At 38.4% G+C, this 23306-nt stretch overlaps 1 long non-coding RNA gene across 1 annotated transcript; it reads left to right on the forward strand.

Annotated features, from left to right (window-relative positions):
* Window positions 1-8036: 8036 nt before the first annotated feature.
* LOC134530188 (uncharacterized) lies at window positions 8037-22953 on the forward strand. Its single transcript, XR_010074788.1, has 3 exons — window positions 8037-8275; window positions 19058-19187; window positions 22770-22953. It is a non-coding gene; the product is annotated as an uncharacterized LOC134530188 (long non-coding RNA).
* The last annotated feature ends 353 nt before the right edge of the window (window positions 22954-23306 follow it).

Consider the following 23306-nt stretch of genomic DNA (forward strand, 5'->3'; position numbering starts at 1 on the left):
GTAAACACCTTGCTACAGTATCTACAGTGATGAAGTTTCGACAAATATTGTAATAGGATAATATGGGAAACAGACAAAAAAAATGCGAGACATGTTGTTCAGCGAACCTGGCGGCGTGGACTGAACCTACGCTTTGGAAACGGCGGTAAAAGGCATTGAAGTGTGTTTGGTGCGATAAGATGATGGTTCTATTTGCGAATAAATAAACACATTATTATGTGAACAGTAATTCAGAATGGCCGGAAATATTTGTGCGGTGTTTGGCTGCAAAAATTACAACGTTACTAACTGCTTAAAGTCTTTTTTCAGATTTCCAGCGGACCCAACGCAGTAAGTGTTTCGCGTTTCGCGCATTCACAATTTTAACCCCTTTGTTTTATATTTTTGTCTCTTATTATAAAGTAATTATTTATTATAATTCCTTACCATTCTTGTAACATGATTTGTTTGCAGCAGTTTCTTTCGGTTTAATTAAGGATTTTTATTTAAAATGCAGTCACATTTTCAGGTGAGAAATTAATTTCATACATACAATTTACTTCCGTTACTAAAACTAGTTGTTCTTGTTTCCTTAAAAATAAAACAGCTGGAAAACCAATTAGATACTACATAGGCCTACTACTTGTTCAGTTATTTTGATAGATTATATTTTGCACATAATTACATATCTATCTTTGACACATACCTTTAAATAAAGCCTGAGAACAGTTCTGTATGAATAATAGTGTTTGAATTTCTAGTTTTGGTAAAAACAGCACTTATATTATGTTGCCTTTAATATGCACGTAAAATTGAATTATGCGGGGCTTTCTTCAGTCCACGCCGCTAGAATGCGCTGCAGTCTGATGTCTCGCGCTTCGCCAATGCTAATTGGCCGGAGTTTCCCATATTATCCTATTACAATATTTGGTATCGATACAGCAACAAATCCCGAATCAGGATTCTAGAGCTGTAGCAAACCGTATGTATTCGTTACTGAGTAACGGGTGCGGCATCTAGTAGGTAACGAGTAACGAAACGTTACACACGAATGCATTTCGTTACTCGCATCTTTCGTATGTTTCACGCATGCGCGCGCGTATTCGTTACAAAGAACGATGTTTGTTTATTAATAAAAGTATAATTTGGAAATTCGTCGTCCAAGTTTTTTACTGTTTATTAAAGGTATTGTGTGTGTAGACAAAGTTTTAGATTCGAACAGAAACAACGTAAGAAAGTATTTTTTACAAAATATAAATATGTATGTTATTGTTTTTTATAATCGCGTATTTTCACGTTTTATGTTCTTATCTTAAAATATATATTATAATAAAGCCGCTCTAATGAGAGCTAATTTATTGTTTCTTGGTTATCAAAAGCTGTTAATTATCATAGATTTTTAATTGTTTATATTCGATTTATTTTTATTTACGCGACGTCCACCTCTGCAGGATTCATATTAGTTACTGAGACTAATGCCAGATGCAAACTAAGAGTTTTAATTCTTTTTTTTTTTTCCTAGCCTAAGTTAATTCTAAGTGTGTAGGGGAGGGTCCAGGTTAGGGGAGGACCTAAGTGTGTCTCAGGCCGAAGCCTATACACTCTACCATGCGGGTTTTTAACCATGCAGGACAAGGGCGCGTGCATCATGTGCTTATTGGGGTTTATTGGCCAGCCATGGCTGCAATTGGCGCCATGACTGACGCCCCATTGGTCGCCTAGCTTAAAAGCTAGCTAAGTGTGGCCCAGGTAAAACCTGCATAGACACAGGGAAAACCCTGGGCCGGTTCATGCGGGGATCAATTAACATGCATTAAGCAAGCAGGTAACTACTGGACAAGAGGAAGAAGGCTCCAGGTAAGAAGAGTTGGAGGGGCTGAAAAATCAACCTTGGTGGAGTTGGGTGCTTGGGCCTTGCGGCCCGCATTTAAGTTGGGAGCTCCTGGGTTATTATTAGCCAGGGGCGCATGCGCCCCCAGGGGCGGGCGACTTCACGTCAGCCCAGCCACAGCTGCCCAGGCAGCCACAGTTAAGACAGAAGCGGGCAGACGAGCCAGTAAACCGGCTCGAACTGCTGGCTCTCGGTGCGAAAGGCAGCCTGACGTTGCGCCATCTTCATCTTCCTTCTTCAGGTCAACAGCAGTACTTTTCAAGCCAGGGTGGGGGGAGGGAACCAACCTCGCCACCCAAAATCCCCGAGACGGTTGAAGGTCGCGCCGCTCGAGGCTACTGCTGCCACACCTACAGCAGCCCCAGCTGAAGGTTCCTGATGTCTTCCTTCAGAGTTCCGATGCATTTCAATTCCGTTGCGCGCGCAGCAGTTCACAGCTCCGCAAGTTCCAGCCCGCAGTTCGTCTACACTTCGCATTTTTTCAGCACCTCGAGCTCCCCTGCGGGCCTTCGCCGACGAAGCTGCTTCCTGCCACGCGCCGAGCTGCATTCAGGCTACCTTTCTCCCCGACAGCCGTAATAACGACTCCGCAGGCCGGCCATTGGTCCGCGGACTGCTATTGGTTATTCACAGCCACCCCAGCGAGATTGCAACTCTCGGGCTGGGCTCCCGTATCCGCCACCCGCGGGACGCGGTCGGTAGCAGTTGGCGCTGCTAGGCCGCCCCCAGCACGCACACAAATCCCCCGCGCACTGCCAGCCTTCGGTTACCCAATAGGGCGCAGGGAACTCCCAGCCAACAGCCCGCGAGAGAGATGCGCACGCCCCGAGAGACGACCACCGACCCTAAGAGTTTTAAATTAGATATATTACTTAAATAGAATTTTTTAATTATTTCATCAGCAAGAATTAATTTATCTCATTCAAAGGTACTTGTTGCAAGTAGTTCTGCTTTTAAACAACAGATGTCGCTACATGTTACTTGCAGGTAAATAATATTTAGTTCTTTTATGCGGGATGCGGGATGCTCACTAACGATCGCAATAGAACGATGGCTTCGCTAGACTCCAAGGAGAAGGAAGTTCGTCCATCCTGTTAGTGCTTCTTAGATTTCTCAGAGATAATTTGACTGAGTAATGATATATATATTTTTAAATTTCCACCTGATAAAAATATTACAAGTGATGATTAAGTAGCAGAAGTTCACTAATTATATGCAACCTTGAATAAAAAATGTCATGCTTCATTAAGTAAAAAAATCCTTCATGCAGAGATAAATTCCTCATCAGTAACCAGAAGCAGAAGCACTCGGAGAAAACCATCAGATGTCTAGTCAGGAATAATCAGAAGCACCCAGAGAAAACCATCAAAATATTGTCAAGAATAATCAGGAGCACACGGAGAAATCCACCATAATACTGTCAAGAATAAACGGGAGCACACGGAGAAAACCGCCATAATATTGACAAGAATAATCGGAAGCACACGGAGAAAACCGCCACAAGTTTTCTTTGATATCATAAAATTTCAGGAAAAAATAATAATAAAAAATAAAAATAAATTAATAAAAAATTTAAAAAAATAAAATAAAAAAATACATAAAATTCTGGCTTGTACTAGAACTATATCTTTGTTCAACAATGAGAAGTTCACAAGCTATCAAAATCTGTTTATGTATTTTTTTATTTTATTTTTTTTAATTTTTTATTAATTTATTTTTATTTATTATTATTATTTAGAAACTCTGGCGCGACAGGGAGCTCACCCCTCCCCTCGCACCAGGGCCAGACGCCAGTACAGCGCGACTCGCGGACCGGGATGGACGCACGTCCCACGGGGAGCCAGCACCTCTTTGTTTCACCGAACGTCCATCTGGTAATTATAGTCACAACTAAAACCTTTTTTTAAATATTCCCAGTGTGCGCCCAGTCCTTTTCCGGTGTAGGGCCTAACCCAGCCGCGTCAATTTAACACGCCCCACACAAAGCATTACGTGGGGCTGTGCAGTATACAGTACGGGCCGTCTCCCGCCATCCCAGAACTTTATTTAATCGCCTAGTGCACAGGCACAGGCTACATTCAAGATTAAACGTGTTTTAATTTAGTAGCGAGCTGCGGTCCGCACAGGTGGGCCCGCGCGTCGCCAATTACAGATTACGAAATTAGCCGAAGCTAATTGAACGCTCTCCCTCGATGTATCTGATATAGGTACACCGCTCATATTAAATTAAAATAATTACCAAGAGTCCATCCTCATAGTGACGGAGGGCCACGTTATGCGGGGCGCGGGCGCGACAGTACCGGAGCACGAAAACTCACTCGCAACCGCGACACGTCCCAGGAACAGATTCGTTAGTAAGTCACTGTTCGCGTTTGGCACAATGCCGCCCCGCGTGGGCAAAGTTCAAATTTCCTGATGGAGGAATTATGGCGTGAAATGCGGGCACATCGGCGTGCTGTTCAAAAACGATAAGAATTACTTATTAAGATAAACTGCTCATGACTGAACCACACACACTTAGTTACGGACTGCGCGACACTTCGCACGGTCGATTTAGGGCCGGCCGTGGAGCGGATGAAAACGGATTTAGATTTTTACCTATGGAAGCTACATGCTGGTTTTGGCGCGAGAAGTGAAGGCTCCACGTGAGCGGAGCTGCCGGCCCTGGTGAGTGCTGGATGGCGACTGACGACTCTCCCTGGCAACCCGGCCAGGGAGGGCTCGACTTTCCGTGGAAAGTTACGGATCGCGGGAAGATGGTGACGGCCAGTTTTGTGACACAAAAGCATTTCCATCAACATGAATTAATTATTTAAGAATATTAAATACATAAAACGTTTTAGTTAATTCTCTTAATTATAATTGCATGTGCACTATGTTCATATTGCGCGTTGCCACACCCGGCCGGGAGCTCGCACAACATAGCTGGCCGTGACTATAGTGTCACGTCATTCGGTGCACTGCCCTACCCTACACTACTTGGCATGCGCGGGAGTGTTCGTTACACTTGTCCTAATTCAGGTGTTGAGGACACATAACGGTCTGTGCTCTCAGAGGGAGCACCGACGGCGGCATCAGTGTAATGTAAGTGTAATTTTCGACTGTAATCATTAATCTAAATAAACGGCCACTCGCACCCTCCGTGCGCGATGTGCCAGTGACCATATAAATCTCGAGTCCGTGTTTGTCATTGTATTACGCCTCCCTATCCCAGCTAGGAATCAGTGCATTATGCTGCACAGGGCCTGTGATGTGATACCAGCTAGGGGCCCCTCCAATCACGAACTTCGCCGATGGTCCTATAACGGGCTATGCAGGGGCAACACACCCACGAGACCCAAATTTGGTTAGACCCTGAGCTAACCTGGCGCCCTCCCGGAACATAAGTTCAATAAGAGCCAATTTCCTGCTAGGATACACGCCCGGTCTCGAACATGAGAACCCGGACAATGGCAACTCTGTACTTGATTTAATAACCATACATTTTTAATTCATTGCTGCTCACGTAGACTCGGTGTGTATTTCGCAGACCCGGACTTATCTCGACCATTTCCTTGGCGATTCCGCACCGCGTCGTGGACCACGCAATTCACGGCACTGGCCGACTCCAGCCAACTCGTTTTCATTAATATCTCCGCGCATACGCCTGCCGGCTACAACGTCACGTAAGTGTAGACTAGAATTTAGGATCACGCACCCTCCTAAGACAATCAACTTTCGGTGCTGGCCGTCTCCAGCGAACTAGTAATCACGTCCCCGCGATACTGCCGCGGTAAATTCATTGTGTTATGTGTCATTTTTTTTGTAATCAGCATGTGTGTAATAGTACAACGGCTCAGACACAGCATAGCGCATTATCATAGCTTTTGTAGTGGTTCTGCCACCGCATAGTGTATGTGTTGACGCCACCGTCGGTGCTCCCTCTGAGAGCACAGGCCGCTATGTGTCCTCAACACCTGAGCCAGTGCTAGTGCGACGAACACGCCCGCGCATGTGTCTTAGTGCAGCGCCCCGAACGGCGTGACGTCAGTCACGGCCATCTAAATGCACAAAGCGCCCGGCCGGGTGTGGCAATGCGCAACAGGTATTCAGTGCACATGTAAATTATTTAGCAAACAGAAACTAACAATTTTAATAAGCATAAAAATTGTCTTTAATTAATTAATGGTTGTGTCAAATGTTTCCGCTCACAAAACTGGCTGGCATCGCCTTCCCGCGCTCCGTCGTTTTTCCCACGGGTTTTCCTCCCCTCCCTGGCCTGGTTGCCAGGAAGAGTCGTCAGTCGCCATCCAGCACTCGCCAGGGCCGGCAGCTCCATGCACAGGGAACCTCCAATTTTCGCGCCAGTTTCCACGCTTAGCATCAATAGGTAATTATTTCCGAATCCTCTTTCTACAGTTCCCCGGTCGTCCCTAACCGGCCGTACGACATATCGTGCGGTTCTTAGATAAAGTGTGCAACCCGACCACGGGTTTTTCAGCGTAATATGTAATTCTGTGTTTTTAGGCGGCCCGCCGAGGCGCCTGCGCCTCACGCTATAAAACCTCCCCACTGAGGATTAGAACTTTGCCCACGCAGGGCGGCATTGTGCCAAATGCGTAACTGAACTTACGAACGCATCAACCCCTGGGACTTGCAACGGACGTGAACGAGAGACCACGTTGGGTCCCGTCGCGCCCGTTCCCAGTTTAAACGTGGCCCACGCCACTGCGAAAACCAGTCTCGCATCACGTGATCATTAGATGTCTGGAGACCGTCCCCACCTCGTGTCCGGGACGTACTCATAAGTATTCAGTGTTAATTGCCGTGTTTAGATTAGTGTGTGTCGTCATCATCATGTCCATGTATAAGTCAGTATAAATTGTTAACCCGCATAGACAGTAACAGATTCACGTAGTACGTGTATCACGAAACATCACGTGTTATACACCAGACTTGCCGCGCCACGAATAGTCATCACCGTAGCTCAGGTTAGCCTGCACCCCTCAGTGGAGCAGTCCTCGGAACACCGTGAGACGTAATCAGTGCCGCCATTCGAGGGCCGTTTAGGCGGAGTGAAGGTTGACGATGATACGGCCAGTCACGTGCCAGTGCCTTGTGTAACGTTCTGTAATGTGTGCTATCGGAATAAAACAATCAAAGTTACGTATTTATTTCACTAATACGGCATCCTGGGAGGCCATTACAGCCCGGGGGCCCTTTGTCGACGCGTCCCTTCCTGCAGCCATGAGGCCAGGAACCCCGCCATTGAGACCAAAATTTCCATTATAGCATTTTAATTAACGTAACTTCAGAACAGGCAGCGGGGACGGCGTCAGTGTAGGGATTACAGCGTACCCATGCGTACCACCGGAGAAGTCTGTGGATTAAAAGCCAATTTAATATAAATTGTGTCGTCTAGGATTATTCTGCACCATTCCGTCCTACACACAGCCTCACGGCCTCACAGCCAAGTAGGGAATTTCAGGGTAGATTTCCAGCCGCGTACCTGGCATGGCACGCGGGTGCAGAGTAGGTACCCACGACCCATCACCAACGGCATAGTGTCCCACTAGCCTGGCGCCACCCCCCCCCTCACAACCCTGGACAACAGCAGCACTACGACGCCCGTAGCGCCCGTCAGGTACTTCGTAGGCCTTCTACAGAGAGGCCAGGTGATGGCAAAATATATTAATATTCTCATATAATATATAGTTTGAATAACGAAGAAAATGGAGGTTTTTTTAGCAATATAACCTAAAAATTAGGAACATCTTTTTTTTAATATGCACAATTACTATGCAATGAGTATTTTATAGTAATTTAGGAGTTATTTTACTAACGTGATAAAACAAATTTTTGTGTGATAATATTTTTGACGTGACAACATCTAATAAATCGATGAACTCCGGCTTGCACACGAAAAAGTGTTCCATTACGCACCTTGTCCCATTACGCTGTGTCCCTTTACGCTCATTGTACGCTTGCACCGCACATTTTAAAAAATTTCTTGGAGACAGTCTTAACTCCGCCCTAACCATTCCTGGTAGCAGTCAGTCAGTATTAACTTTAGATATCCACTAAATTACATAATATTTTATAACGATGCCAGTTTAGGAAAAATATAAAGAATGGAAATTTGTAATGTTGAAACTGTTGAAACCAAGACGACTTCCTTCGTTTCCTGTCCCCTCGACATTATTCGGAAAATGTGTAGTATTCATGAGAGTATGCGCACTACATAGAAACCAATGTTACCAGTTATTACCATGGGTTACTTTAAGGAGAAAAAAATTCCTGGAAGAAAATTACGTATTTATTAATATAAGGAGGAAAAATAGAAATTTTCTGTGATAGTGTGATATGATTCTCGCAGGATTAATTGTAGTATTGATTTTATTTGTAATAACGATTACGAGTTTGTTGGTACGGTAACGCATTAAATATTATTTTTAGTTTTGTTATGGAGTTTGGATTGTGGTTGAGCGGTTAATTTATTTTTAGAATTTTAGAGGTTGCACGTTGCATGTTGTGATACAAATTGTTGATATAAACCATTACCTATGTATATGATATATTTTGATCATACATTCCGAGACTGTTTTATATTTTCCTATCCCGCAGTTTAGGGCTGTTATTTAACGTATCTGTCTTAAAATATGTAGATGTGCCTTTTAAAAGCTCTTCTGAAGGAAAAAAAAATCCGGAATATGAAATTCCAATTGAGGTAATTCTAGAGGAAAGCCACTTTCCTGGAAAGAAGTTTAAAAATCCTAAAATGCTCTCGGTTCCGATGATTTTATTCAGTTTCATATTTTTATTTCTAATCATTGTGTGGAGACACGAGAGATATCCGTGATGGTTTTTGATACCCTATTGATTATTTGATACTAGCTTCAACATGTTCCTGAGATCCTTAAGAATATAGTTGGTCAGTTACATTATTAATACTTTCAAACTAAGCCGACATTAAAAATTATTTTGTGAATTAATTTTAATGGCTGTTTAGTTTTAAAATATTTATAATGTAACTGACCTGACCAAACAAACCCGGACTGAGGGTGAACAGTAAACTAAAATGGTCGATTAGGTCAGGTCAGTTACATTATAAATACTTTAAAACTAAGGTGATATTAAAAATAATGTGAATTAATTTTAATTATTCTTTAGTTTTAAATTATTTATAATGTAACTGACCTTACATAACAAACCCGTAACAAAGGATGTACAATAACAACACGTAAATTTTTTTGTTACTTATTACTTGCGCAGCAATATCAAAATAACAAATAAGACTATAAAATTAGAAACGTTAAAAACTCACGTAAGTTGGAGGCGGTAATTAAACACCGTTTTAAACAATAATTGAACTAAATAATCACGTATTAGTTCATTTGAATTCTGGCCTATCACGAACAATCACGTGACATCATTATCCAATAAAAAAATAGATACTCGTACGTAAACAAGAAACAATGGTGCACGCACGCCACAGGAATGCGCTGGTTTTGTGCTGAAATTTAAAAATTCGATATCTCCTAAAGTATTTGGAATTTCTAATCTCCGCCGCTTTTAATGAAAAGAGCAAGTTGAAGAGCATATAATAAAGGTATTTTCAGATGTTTAGCATTTTTTTTGGCATATACCGCAACTCTACATATTATGAAATTAAAAAATTCGATATCTCCTAAAGTATTTGGAATTTCTTACCTCCGCCGGTTGTTTTGAAAAGAGGAAGTGAAAGGGCACAGAATAAAAGTATTTTCAGATTTTTAGCATTTTTTTTGGCATCTACCGCAATTGTAAATATTTACCATATAGGACCCTTAAGCAGTCGCGCAAGGTGTTACAAACACCCCACGCATATGTATAGTGTTACAGATCTCAGATCGCATGCCACAGATAGCTGTTGTTCTCAGTACCTTTCAAGGACATTTAAAAAGTACTGTTACCATAAATACGACCAGTCTTGCTGCTGTCTCTGTAAAACATCTGCTAAATTTGCCTGGGGTGTTGCTGTACCCCCACGCGACCACAAACGTTTAATTTTTTAATTGGGTTAATTTGATTGAGAATCGTAATATTTCATAATTTTTATGCTACTTTTGATGCTTTTTATTTGCCTGTTTAGTGTTTCAATGTTATTTTGGGATTTTATGCAAAATGTATGAAGAGGAACAGGAAAAGATTCAAAAGCTCCTACAACTATACGAAGAGTTGTCTTCCGATGAAGAATCAGTATCTGATGCCAGTGAAAGCCAAGAAGACTTAGTTCACAACAGAAGAGAAACCAGGGCCAGTAGTGAAATAATAATAAAATTAATTTTATTATTTTTAATGTCTGTTCAGTTTCAAAGTATTTATAATGTAGCTGACCTGACCTAATCTACCTTTGTCCCATTTTGTTAGGTCAGGTCAGTTACATTATAAATACTTAAAACTATACAACATGTAAAATAAATTGATATAATTTTTAATTTCGGTTTATTTTGAAGTATTTATAATGTAACTAACCTTACCTAATGGAAAATTTCTGTTATTTAGACATTCACGCGCACACGGCAAAATATAAAATGGCGACGGTCAAATTAATACACACGTCTGGTATAGCAAAATAAGAACGGCCATATCTCCAAAAGTATTTGGAATTTTTTATCTCCGCAGGCGGTTCTGAAAAGAGGACGTAAGATAGCATATAATGAAAGTTATTTCATATTTGTAAGATTTTTTTTGGCGCTAATCCGTACAATACATATTTACCGATGTTAGTGATGCAGGTAGGCCTAGTGAATAAAGCGGTAGTGAAGTTGAGATTTGTACAGTGAACTTTTTTCTTGGCAGGGATAAGTTTACAAAATTGTTGAAATGTACTCCTCCAACTAATGTGCACACATGTAAAGCCAATATTATTTCTCACCTTCCTGGTGTAACAGAATGCCCAAAGAATGTGAAAGAATGTGAAGAATATTTTATGGTTATTATCGACACTACAATTATTAGCAAAATTACAGAATATACGAACATATACATTGAGAGCATTGCAGACAGATATGGAAGAGAACGTGATGCTAAACCGACAAATACGAGTGAAGTAAAGACAGCAATCGGGTTGCTGATTTTAGCAGTAGTGTGTTGTGCAGGCTACCAAAATCTTGAAGATTTGTGGGATCAAAATGGTTTAGGAATATAAATTTTCATGCAACTATGAGTTTACGACATTTCCTCTTCTTGTTACGTTGTTTGCGCTTCGACGATGTACGAGATAGAGCAACACGAAGTGCCACTTATCGACTAGCTGCTTTCAGAGAGATTTTTGAGCTATTCCTCACAAAATTGCAGAAAACATTATACATTGTCCGAATACACCACCATTGATGAACAGCTTGTCTCATTCAGAGGAAGGACAAAATTGAGACAGTAGATTCCTAGCAAACCAGCTAAGTACGGATTGAAAATTTGGACACTCTGTAATGCAAGGACGTGGTTTACAAATAACATGGAAGTTTATGTAGGTAACCAGCCAGATGGACCATACAAGGTTTCCAACTCACCTACAGATGTTGTGAAGAGACTTATAAAAGGTATCAAAGGTTCAGGCAGAAACATCACCCGTGATTACTTATTCTGCAGTGTACCCCTAGCTACCGAACTTTTGAAGAAAAAATTGACTATTGTTGGTACAATGCGTAAAAATAAGAAGGAGCTTCCAAGTGAGTTTGTCACTGTGAAAGGGAGAGAAATAAAAAGCAGTTTATTTGGGTATGCAAATAACTTGACATTGGTATCATACGTTCCAAAGAAGTCAAAGAGTGTTGTGCTATTGTCATCAATGCACCATGATAAAATTGATGAAACAACTGGAGATGCCAAAAAGCCTGAAATAATAACTCTGTACAATATTACGAAAGCTGGTGTTGATACAGTCGATGAGATGTGCGGTACATACTCTACGTCTAGAAAATGTAGGCGTTGGCCTCTAGTTTTGTTTTTTCGCATTTTAGACATTGCTGGAATAAATGGACAGATCGTCTTCACAGCGAATAGTCCACAAACAACTTTGGTTCGTACGAAATTTCTGAGTGAGGTTGGAATGAAATTAGTGACACTGTCTCTGCAAAAAAAGGGCCAGTACAACATGCTTACCTAAGACCATTCGAACGAAGGCAGCCAAACTATCAAGTACTCAGCTGCTTCCAGTACCTGTGTCTTCTGAAGAGAGAACACAAGTCGCTCGAAGATATGTAGTATGCCCCAGAAAAAAAGACACCAAAACTAAAACATATTGCAACAAATTCTGTCGTTCAATGTGCTTGAAACACATGAGAAATGTTTGTGAAGAGTGCTTTGATGCATAATTTGGACAAATACTTTGGTGAAAAATTTATTTTTATTGCTAAATATCAGTAATATTTGTAAAATATTTTAGTGTACTATATTGGGTTTTTGGTATATTTACAGAAATTTTGATAAATCAATTTTTCTCTAACATGTTTTTTTGTAAAAGCGCTAGGTAAGAATATAAATCAATGTTGTAATTACAAATTTCATAACTAAATATTTTATTATTAACTAACAAACAAATTATATCAATTGTAATGTGTTACTTTTCTATTTAAATAAACAATTAAATTAAAAATAGTAAAAATCTCTGCCAAAATTTAAAAAAAAAAAATTATTTTTAAGTGGGGTGTTGTCAACACCCCGCGCCACTAGTAATGCTTCTATTTGGCGCGTGACTGCTTAAGGGTTAAGGAAGGATCTCTGGAAAACCACAGGATCATGTTGCTGCTAGTATCAAGAAATGGTGGTGACAACAAGCAAGGCACTATCTTGTGGAAAACCATCTCAGCGCCACTTTTAAAGCATAACATAAATTACGACACTATTTTTACATTACAGATAGGCAATATTTATAATAATTTTAAAACCTTTTTCACATGTGGCTACTTTAACCTAACCTCTACTTAAAATGTTTAATAAGGAGAACCACTCTTTCAAATGCAGTCCACTTTTACCGAATGAGTAGAAAACATATTAGAAAGTATTAAATGTGTTCTGGTATAAAAACATTTTGTACAAAAATAGTAGTATTCAACTAACATTTGTTAAGATGAAACTGGTAAACTACTTGGAAGTATTACAACACCTCATATGAAGTTCAAAATCACGTAAACAATTAAAAAATGTATTTTGGGATTTTTAATATTATTTTTTCAGAAAAGTGTTTCACCTTCAGAATCACTCCAACAAGATTTTTAGAAATAATTAATAGAAGGGAGGGCTGTGAAAACCTAAAAAATAATTTAATTCTTTAGAAATTATGAACACAACAACCCTTGGTAAAACTTTACTTGAATAAAACTTTTTATTATGACATGTTCTACACAGAATCCACAAATTAATTATCCTTGTTGAAAAAACATTGTTTTGGTTGATTTTGGAAATTTCTAGGGTTTTTGCTTTTTTGTAAAAAAAATATAAATAAAATTACAATATTGGTGTTTTTCAAACCTACAGTCATTCTTCTATTTACCCTAAAAACAGCATTTGAATATTTATACTTGATTCTGAGACTCCCTAATTAGTTTTCTACTCTAAGTAGGCACAATTAAGCCTGTATGCCACAATGAAAGGTTTCGTACAGGCTTTGTTAGAAGCTTCCAACAAAACAGCTAGCTAAGCCTCAGTGGCAGCAGGTATGGATGTTTCTGTGGAATAAGTTATGCTGCAATACTTTGCTTATAGCCTCTACAATAAAGTGAACTTAATTGATTGTGGATATAAGTACTTTTGTTTGCACTAAAACACAAATATTTACAACAATAAAAAGTAATACCAACTAAGTAATTTAGGTATTTATAAACACTTGGGCCATTTTAAAAACACCCTGTTCAGACTATAGTTTAAGCTCAAACTCACATTACAGTTTGTGTTCTGTAGGTAAAAATAAATTTTTTGTTGTGTTTGTTTATTCAAAACTCTGTTATGAAGTTGTACATTGATTTTAGTAATCACTGCTGTACATAAAAAAAATGATACCTTTTAATGGAACAACAAATCCTGGCCAAATATTGTTGAAAATGGGAGTAAATGGATCATTTGTAGAGTAGCAGCTTTTGAGAAATAATTCATATAGGTACTTAACAATTAATGTGTTTTCAGCAACTGTCCTTTACTGCCGTATTTTTAATTTAATAATACTGGTGTGTGTCTTTTTAAGGTTATTAACCAAGTTTTGTTTAACTGTACAGCAAGAACACGAAAGGGAAGTTGTGAGGATAAACTTTATTTTCACATTCAGTAATTGTAATTGGGCAAAAATAAATCTGTAGTGCATTTCAGTCTCGTAATATGTCTTCATTATTACAAATAAATTTGCATATATAACCCACCACTAGTTCTGATGCAATGGAAAACCTAAAATATGTTGACAATATTTTGTGTGAAAAACTATTTGTATTATGTAAAAACTGCATAATAGTAGTTATATCACAAAACACTACAATAATACGTATCAAAATTCTAAACATCAAAAATTTCTGCACTAGTCGTGTAAAATGTAAAGTTACCGTAACAAATATTATCTTTGAAAGATTTGTGCAATGGGAGTGCATGACTTGATGTAAGCTTTTGTACATACGCCATTGCTAAGCACATGTATGTCTGTAGAAGAAAACTACAAAAAACACAAATGTCAAAAACAGCAATTTTTTGCTTTATTTGTATTTTTGACATTTTGTTTTTTGTAGTTTTCTTCTACAGACATGCATGTGCTTAGCAATGGTGTATGTCCAAAAGCTTACATCAAGTCATACCGTAACAAACATTATCAGTTCTTATGAAAACGCTAATTTATAGCTTGGAATGACATTCATGCTGTAAATTACCGTTTCAGCATGTATGGGATACTATCACTTCCTTCTGATTGTATAAAATACCCACCTTGTATTAAACCATCCAGAGAAATATGAACACAACCGATTAACAAAACTTCCATAAAACGGCCAGCACTCTGCTAATTCTTCCACAGAACCATCCATACCAGCTGCCATGGAAGACCTTCCAAGGAAACTTCCATCATGGCATAGGGGCTTTAGGGTGGAAAACAGTCTGGCCATAACGTACTAACATTAAAGATCATTTCTTTTAGAAAACAGTTGTGGCTACGCTGCATTCCTAAGGATCTCTGGAGAACCACAGGATCACGTTACAGTTAGTATCAGAGCGCTGACAACTCTCAGGTTAAATCTAGTTGAAAACAGTCTTGGCCATGCTATGAAAGCACAGTATGGCAGAGGGATTGTGCTACTGCACAGAATATACCTCTTCAGGTATAAATGTGAGTTTCTCAGAATGCAGTAAAAATTTTTAAACTCTGGTTTAGGGTTTCATAGAGGAAATCTGTAGTGTCTGAAAAAAAAAACATTTTGGAAATTTATTATTTTTATTAAAAAACAGCTACTATAGAAATTTACCTTCTATGTTACAAGAATGTTGGTTGTTAACAAATTAAGACCCCAAAAGTTTTGAAGGGACTGAAGAGCTATAGGTAAATATGTATTGAGGACAGGGGATCATCGAAACAATGGCAAAAAAAAAAATTACATCTTTACCTTCTTCATAATCACTGTGTAAAATGTAATTGCAATATTTTACGAAAGAATGATTTTACTGTAGCATGTTCTGACGTCGACCCAAGTGTCGCCCTAATTTCCGCAGTACGTTATGTTGTGCCAACGTCTTCTCCTGCCCGTGGCAGAGGCGTGTAGTGTAGTGCGAACAAAGTGCAGTGTCAGTGCAAGTTGCAACGCGACGATCGGCCGCGAGCCGGAAGTGCAATAGCCGCCCGCGCTGCTATTCTGTGAGAGTTATGGAATCAGTGTATTTTCCCCTCCTGGGACCAATTAGTTACGTGAAACTATTAGTTATATTATATTTAAAATACATTTTATAAACCATCCTTCCTGTAATGTTTGATAAGTCATTTTGTTTAATTCTTGTTCACCGCGCGACAAGGCCGCAGTTCGAGCCCAGACCGTCTGCCGCGCTCCGCACGGTTTTCGCGCGCGAAGTTCCGGCGGGGAGAGGCAGTTGTCACGACGAGGCTCTCGGGGTTGGACGCGCCGCGCAACACGAGGCCATCATCCCTCAACCATTGAGGATCCGTCATTAACTTTCGGTCCATTCGAACTCGTTCGCATTGTCGTTGAAATCCACCCCGAATTTCGGTGATATCAAGTCTGCCGTGTAACGGAGTAGTGAAAGAGTTCACTGCGTCCGCGTGATCGGTGTGAGGGAGCGAAACTGTAAATATTCAGTGTCTTAGTGTATCTCTATGCGTAATCCGTGTCGACCACTGATTGGTCAGTAATTGTACTGTGTGATTCGTGTTGTGTAGGCTAGTCTGTAAACACATTTTAGTTCGTGCTCATGTAAACCGGGCGTCCCGCACCAGGAATACTATCGTCGTGTACCGGATCACCGATTGGTCAGGAAATGTACAGTATGACTCGTGTTGTGTAGGCCAGATTGCAAACATCTGTGCGTTCGGAATCAACCAGAAAATGACCACTAATGTGTTAGAGCCGTGCCCATGCACTCGCAGACGGAAAGGGCTAGGATTGTGACAGCGCCATGTACTAAGGGGAAGGTGTAATTAAATCACAACAAAGTTAACTCATAAACTCTTCATTTCGTCGCCACTGTCTCCCGCCACATGGCCAGGAACCCGTTCAGAGCTAGTCGGACCTAACAAACCATACAGGAGATAGTTCAGGTGACAACAGTTCATACAAGGATATGTTTTTCGCCATGTTGATTTCTTAGAATAAGATATTTGTATGTCTTTTGAAATGCAAATTTGCATATTATTTTTAGTTCCTAACTATACTATAAAATATTAGTGGGATAATATATATAGTTTACCAGTAGTTTGCCATTTTAATCAGAATGCTAGATACATTGTAAACTAATTGTTTTAAGCCCATTTGAGGATATGTTTTAACTCAAGAAGGTTTCCACTTATTACTCATATTTGCAACCTTTATGTACTTTGGCTCGCTCAGCAAACGAATCTGGACATTTACCCTCAGCAATACATATCCTCAGGGCAGTTCTGGAGAGCATCGTCTCATCTTTAATAAGAAAAATAAGTGACAAAAAATATTTTATTTTGACACCTAAGATTATGAATTTTTTGTTTCCTTGCAGCACGTTGCAATATTTTTATTTTAACTCTGCATATTAATTTTTTGCAATATTGTCATGATCCTAACTAACCTTTTCACTATGTTTAGGACCATACATATCAAATTCACAATGACCTTGCTTTGTTTCAGAGTTAGTTCCATATCATGCATCAGTCATTAGGTCTGGCAGGTGTGCCGTCATTTTTTTTTTTTTCACTCTTTCGCAGTTAGCTGTTACAGGATTTTGTTAATGGAATGTACTTTATTTTCTTTTTTTTTTCTTCCTTTTTTTTGGAATGTTTCTATTCTTTGGCTGTCACATAAGTTTGCTCATTGTGCCCCAGTTTTTTTTAATTCGCTTTAAAAATTCTAATGTATCGGGTTTACAATTGCATGTCTGGTGAAGATGTGTGTATCATGAGAAGAGATTTTTTATATAGTATAAGTTAAAAAAAAATTTAATGCTGTGACAACATTGTGGATTGCCTCATGTAACCTACCTGGGCAATTTTGAGTCGCAGAAGCCTGAATGCATTTGGTGAATGCCTCCAGATGCAATACACAAAACTGGTTCAAGTGTTCTTCCTATTGCTGCTTTGGGTCTTCTACTGGTGACATGTATAATTTTATTGGCAGACCATCTGTATTCCATTACAGTAATTCTTGCTAAATTGTTGCTTGCAGTTAGAGGTCTGTAAATATTCTAAAAATATTTTATATTTGTGAATAATTTAACATTCAATTAGACATTTCAAATCCAATATTTTTTTTTTTAATTATTCGTTACGAATAGAGACAGTAAGTGGGAATCAATTATAAATTTTTTTTTAAATGAAAATAGTGTAATATGTATAAAGCCAAGAAGATTTATTCTTTATTGAGAAATTTAGATTTGTTTTCCGCAACTTAGTACATGTGTGCTTTTATACTATATTTTCATGAATAAAAAAAAATTTTAAACTAAAAATTTTCCTGTTTAAGAACATTTTCTTACATTTTACACCATTCTATTATAGTTTTCATGTTTATTTCTCTCTCTCTCTCTGTTTAAGTACTGTATTTTACATAATTTTTTCTGGGGCTCCTGTGAAGTGTGAAAAAAAGTTATACTCTGTGTTTAAATTCAACTACAAAAATATTTGATACATGTGAATAATTTGATATTTGTTTTGATATTTGATTCAAATAAGAGAGTTCAGGATTCACAGAAGCCAACTTGTAGTGCAGTTTGATTAAAGTGATGTTTGGCCAGTGCCTTTCAGGATGTGTTAGCATCGCAACTGACACTTCTCTGAATGCTGTGGGACTTGTAAGCCATGCAGTGTACAGTTCAGTAGATGTTAGAATCTCATATTAAGTTTGTTCATCTTGCTGGCAAAGAAAAGAAAAGTCGGTGAAGGCAGGCGTTTGTAGTGTCAACTATTGAGTTGGAGTTACAGTGCATTTTCTTGTGCAAGCAGGGATACTAAAAATGCAGCACGTCATAAAAGTAGTACTTAACAGAAGCAATGGCCAAAACAGACACAAAATATGATTAAAATTGTACATGTGAGAATAGTATATACATTTTTAACATAATGTTTTTACATAAATTGAATCTTTTTTGTACTTAAATTAATAGATAAATTTAATGAATCAAATTATGTTTAATTTTGTAATGAAACTCTGGTGAGCATTTAAGAGGTGAATCAATAGGAGAAAATATCAATTCAGATATGTGGGAAAATATTTACTTATATTTTCTTACACAACAAAATAATTTTTCTGAAGCAATGTACCTATGTAATAAAAAATTTTAAAAATTCGTAACTTGACATTTTTGTTGGCTATGTTGGTTGAAAAAGAAATTTTTGTTATAGTAATCTTAACACCTCTGCCATGAGTGTAGTGTGAGCATAATTTATAGCTAGAATTATATGTAGAAAAAGGCAGAACCCAGTATAGTTTGTGTTCATTTTATTTTAAATAGTCAATTTAAATGCTTGTGGATTGTAAAATCATCATATTACTTATGTTGCAGTGTTTGAATTATAGAATTATGTTAACAAGCATGAAAACCTTTTTAACACCTCTTAATGCTTATGTTTCTGCGGCTTGTGGCTTACGGAGGATTGCTTCAAACCAGAAAATACTTGTTTATCGCTCAAGAGGTGAGTAACACATGTTCAGCTGAACTAATGCATTATCAAGGTTTTTTTAAATATAGTGTAATGCAGAATCATTGGCTTGTGGGTTTTGGTGTCTTTGGGAGAGGACCTAGAATATTTTGTTTATGGTTAACAGGTGAACTTTTTTATTCTATTGCTCTTGGTTCATCCTTATTCTACGTGTCAGAATTATAGTTACTACCTTGAACCTAGTGAATTGTTTTCATGCTTTCCTGAGCTCTTAGAATGTTTAGAAAAACCATTTTGTTTCAAAGTTTACTAATATGTTTCCCATTATAAACATAACATCAAAAAAATTCCATAATTATTTAGTTGCAAAATGAACATTTCTTTCAACTTTTTTTGTCATTAAAATAATTTTTTTTAACATTGTCATTCAGAATTATTATTTTCTCACTCTGTAGAAGAGTTTAGGACCTTTAGTCTCAAGCTGGTGTTAATTTAAAGGGTATTAAATGTATATGTTATTGGTAAGCGTTGAGTTTTTACACTAATTCTTTCAATAGCAATAGCCTTTATTATTTAACATGTATAGAACTTTGTAACACACTACACCTCCCAGCTAGCTCACCATTCGGTCCAACTTTCATGGCTACTGTCCTATTGTCTGAAGCAACCAAAGCCTTTCATGGTCTCCCATGAACGCCAATTCAGGCACCTTAACTCAGCATTTAGTTCATCCCACAGATACAGTTCTGCTTACCAAAGGTGGCCCACTTGGGCCCACTTGTCACTTGAGAACATTCATGAACACTTGAAAAAATTAGTTGGGGGTTGAAAATATATATTAGTTCCCAAAAGAACTGTTACTGTCAATGATTGCTTAAATAAGGTCTCTCGTACACAAACTGATTTTAGTGATTTTATTTATCCTTTACAAAAAATTACCAAGTCAGAGTGGCCACCATCTTCTGACCACAAATCAAGTCATGCAAACAGGGTCATGCAAAACATCTTCACTGACTCCAAAAACTTAAATTTACTTTTCATAGATACCGAAAAATGAGTATTGAATACTGTTCGAAAGTAAATCCTGTGGTTGCTTGCAACTCGAGGTACAAGCCGAAAGACTACGTCCTCGGAACAAAGACGAAGTTAATCATTGTATTGGGCTATTACTGACGACTGTAGTCTAACCAATTCTAGTTTAAGAGTTCCAAAAAGTTTTCAAGTTTGGCATAGCCCGGACTACAGCCACGAAATTCACTTTTCACCGCATTAATATATCATTCGTGAGCCACCGCCCGACATGCAACCTATCGGTATCTCGTGCAAACGCTGACTGCCGCCATCACCTCCCTTCTCACATGAGAAAGACAAAAGTGCCCATGTGCCATAATTTCAACCCAATCAAAAATTACGCAGAAAAATATCAGCCAATACTGGTGTATGTCAAAAAGTCACGAGTCCTTTTTCTCACGCTCAAATACCTCTGTCTCTCTCTAATTATGTATTATGTGACTGGCAGGCTATTTCATCAGCCCGTTTCCAAAGGACCATGGCAAAATAAAAATACAAAAGAAAATTACTTTAACACATATATGAGTGGGAAAAAAAAAGAGAAATGCTTAAAATAAAATATGTGAACGCACATAAAAATGCAATTACTCTAATAAAAAAACAAGTCAAGTGGCTTATTTACCTTAAAGCAAGCAATCATCAGGAACACTTAAAATGTTAGAAATGATAGTAAATTATGATCACAAAACATATGGCAAAAACACATTTTTTAACTTCATAAATTTGTTGTCATAATTTACCAAATAACTGTAAGAAATTTTACATTGAGGCTACATAAAGTAATATAAATTTATCTATACTTTGTTCCTTGACTACTAAATTAGGACTGCAAACACTAGTTGTTAAACTTTTGAAACTTCTGAAAGATGACATTTTTCAACTATCCGGAGATTTTAAGTGTACCACTCAGTTATCCAAAATGTTTATAAAAACTCTTGGCTATCCCTGAAAAAAATTTTGATTGCACAGACTTTTTTAAATGCTATGCCACAACTCAACCTTATCTCATTTGTACACCTTACATTTGTACAGCTTCTGTTGTGTGACTCATGTATCCACCTTTCTGCCCAAGATTTCTGTTAATACATACTACTATTTAGATGTGATTTTTATTGATACATTTGACAGCTAGTATATACTTAGATATTATATTGTCTTGAAACATGCCCATTGCCCAGCATGTTGAAAAGGTTTAAATTAGGTACCAAAATACCTTGAAAGCAGTGATGTTATGTAATAATTCACTCTGATTCTATGTTCAACATTTTTATGTTAATGAACTTATACTCCCAATGAACATCTTGCAATTGACATGTACAGTAAGAGGTTCCTGTATTAAAAAAATATTTAATAACTAAAATGCATATATTTCAAACATCTTTCCATGATAAATTATTTAAGAACATCACAGTTTATGTAATTTCTTTGACTAGATTCTTTATCTTGGCTCTCGTCCTACTTGACAGTCGTGAACAGTGCATTGCGATGTACTTGATCCACCTAGATATGATAATTAATCATTTAGGATTTTCAATGTTTTTTTTTTCTCCAGATACCAGAGAACAAGTCCCGTTTGCTTGATTACGTTATTAGTTAACCGGCACAAAAACACAATGTAGAACTTGATCGTACGGGCATACAGCCAGACTGTTTAAGACTTGGTTTTGATGATAATGATACCCACCGGTTTGCAACGTGCAAACCATCGATAACACCATCTTGCAGCCCGTTGTCACATCCTGTTCCCACAGTGTGCATGAAGTCTTCACTTAGTCGCTCGTGACAGTGGAATACCTTGTCTCGCTGCACAGTCAATAGTCGTAGTTGCTAATTTCTGTCTGCTGTCTGCCTAGCTCACTCGTCCATGTCTTGTTAGACTCTGGACACGTTCTTTAGAGTCACTAAAGGTACACCACTGCCCAGTTAACACAGGATGCTTACACTATTCTGTTCAAGGCATGCAGTGTCAACATCATAAAGTCCAGTTCATGAATTACTAGTAAAAAAATTAATATAATAATTTACAAGATTCATTACTGTCTGCTACACTTCGGTAAACTATAACTAGGTGAACTAGGGCCAGACGCACTCGAGGCTCCACCTCGATCTGTTTTTATTTTTCACAAGGGGGGCATGCAGGTTGATTAGTAATATGATGACTCACCTCCACCCCAAGGCAATTAGAGTTTGGTTTTGAATGGGCTAGCACCCAGATTTTATGTTAGTGGGATGTGTCGAAAGGTGAAGGGGGGGTGTGTGTGTTTTATCATGGTTACTCCTGTTTCACCCACAGTACATTCCCATTGTTGCTGTATTCACTTAATTTAACCTCTATTGGTTTTTAATGACCTAGATGTTGATGAGACATTAAGCCATGTTTAATATTCATTTACTACTCATTATTTTCCATTAACATAGCTTATTTTCAGGCCAAAAATTTCCTTTCAAATATTTGTAAGGTTAATTTACTAGCACATTCATAGCTCTCCTCCAAAAAAAGGTTCAGATAACTGTAAATATATTGGTATTAAAATGTGATTTCAGTGCTACTGCCTGTGCAAGGAGGGGAATAAGGCCAGCAATTCTCACAACGGAAATACCACTTACTACGGCAATGACAACACTATGAATTTTGATAGCCTGACGACCCATCACAACAGCGTGGACAGCATTCATGGTGGTCATTGTGACAGCGGGGGTGGTGACAGTGGTGGGGGTGGCTGCGACAGTGGAGGGGGCGGCTGCGACAGTGGAGGGGGCGGCTGCGACAGTGGAGGGGGCAGCTGCGACAGTGGAGGGGGCGGCTGCGACAGTGGAGGGGGCGGATCATGTGACTAATTGTCTTGCCTTGTTACTGCATTGTTCCAAGCTGTATCTTGAAAATTGCACTTTGTTTAGGAATTGTGACTAATTGCTTTTCTCCAATCAAAACTGAGTCTCAACTAGTTGCCAAACTTTGGTAATCAATTTTTATATATATATATATATATATATATATATATATATATATATATATATAATTTTAATCACATTTTCAGAAACTTTTTACAAAGCCTTCATACACATTATTAGTTAAGTGCT

Source organism: Bacillus rossius, chromosome 3 (assembly GCF_032445375.1).
Source record: "Bacillus rossius redtenbacheri isolate Brsri chromosome 3, Brsri_v3, whole genome shotgun sequence".
Taxonomy (NCBI): Eukaryota; Metazoa; Arthropoda; class Insecta; order Phasmatodea; family Bacillidae; genus Bacillus; species Bacillus rossius.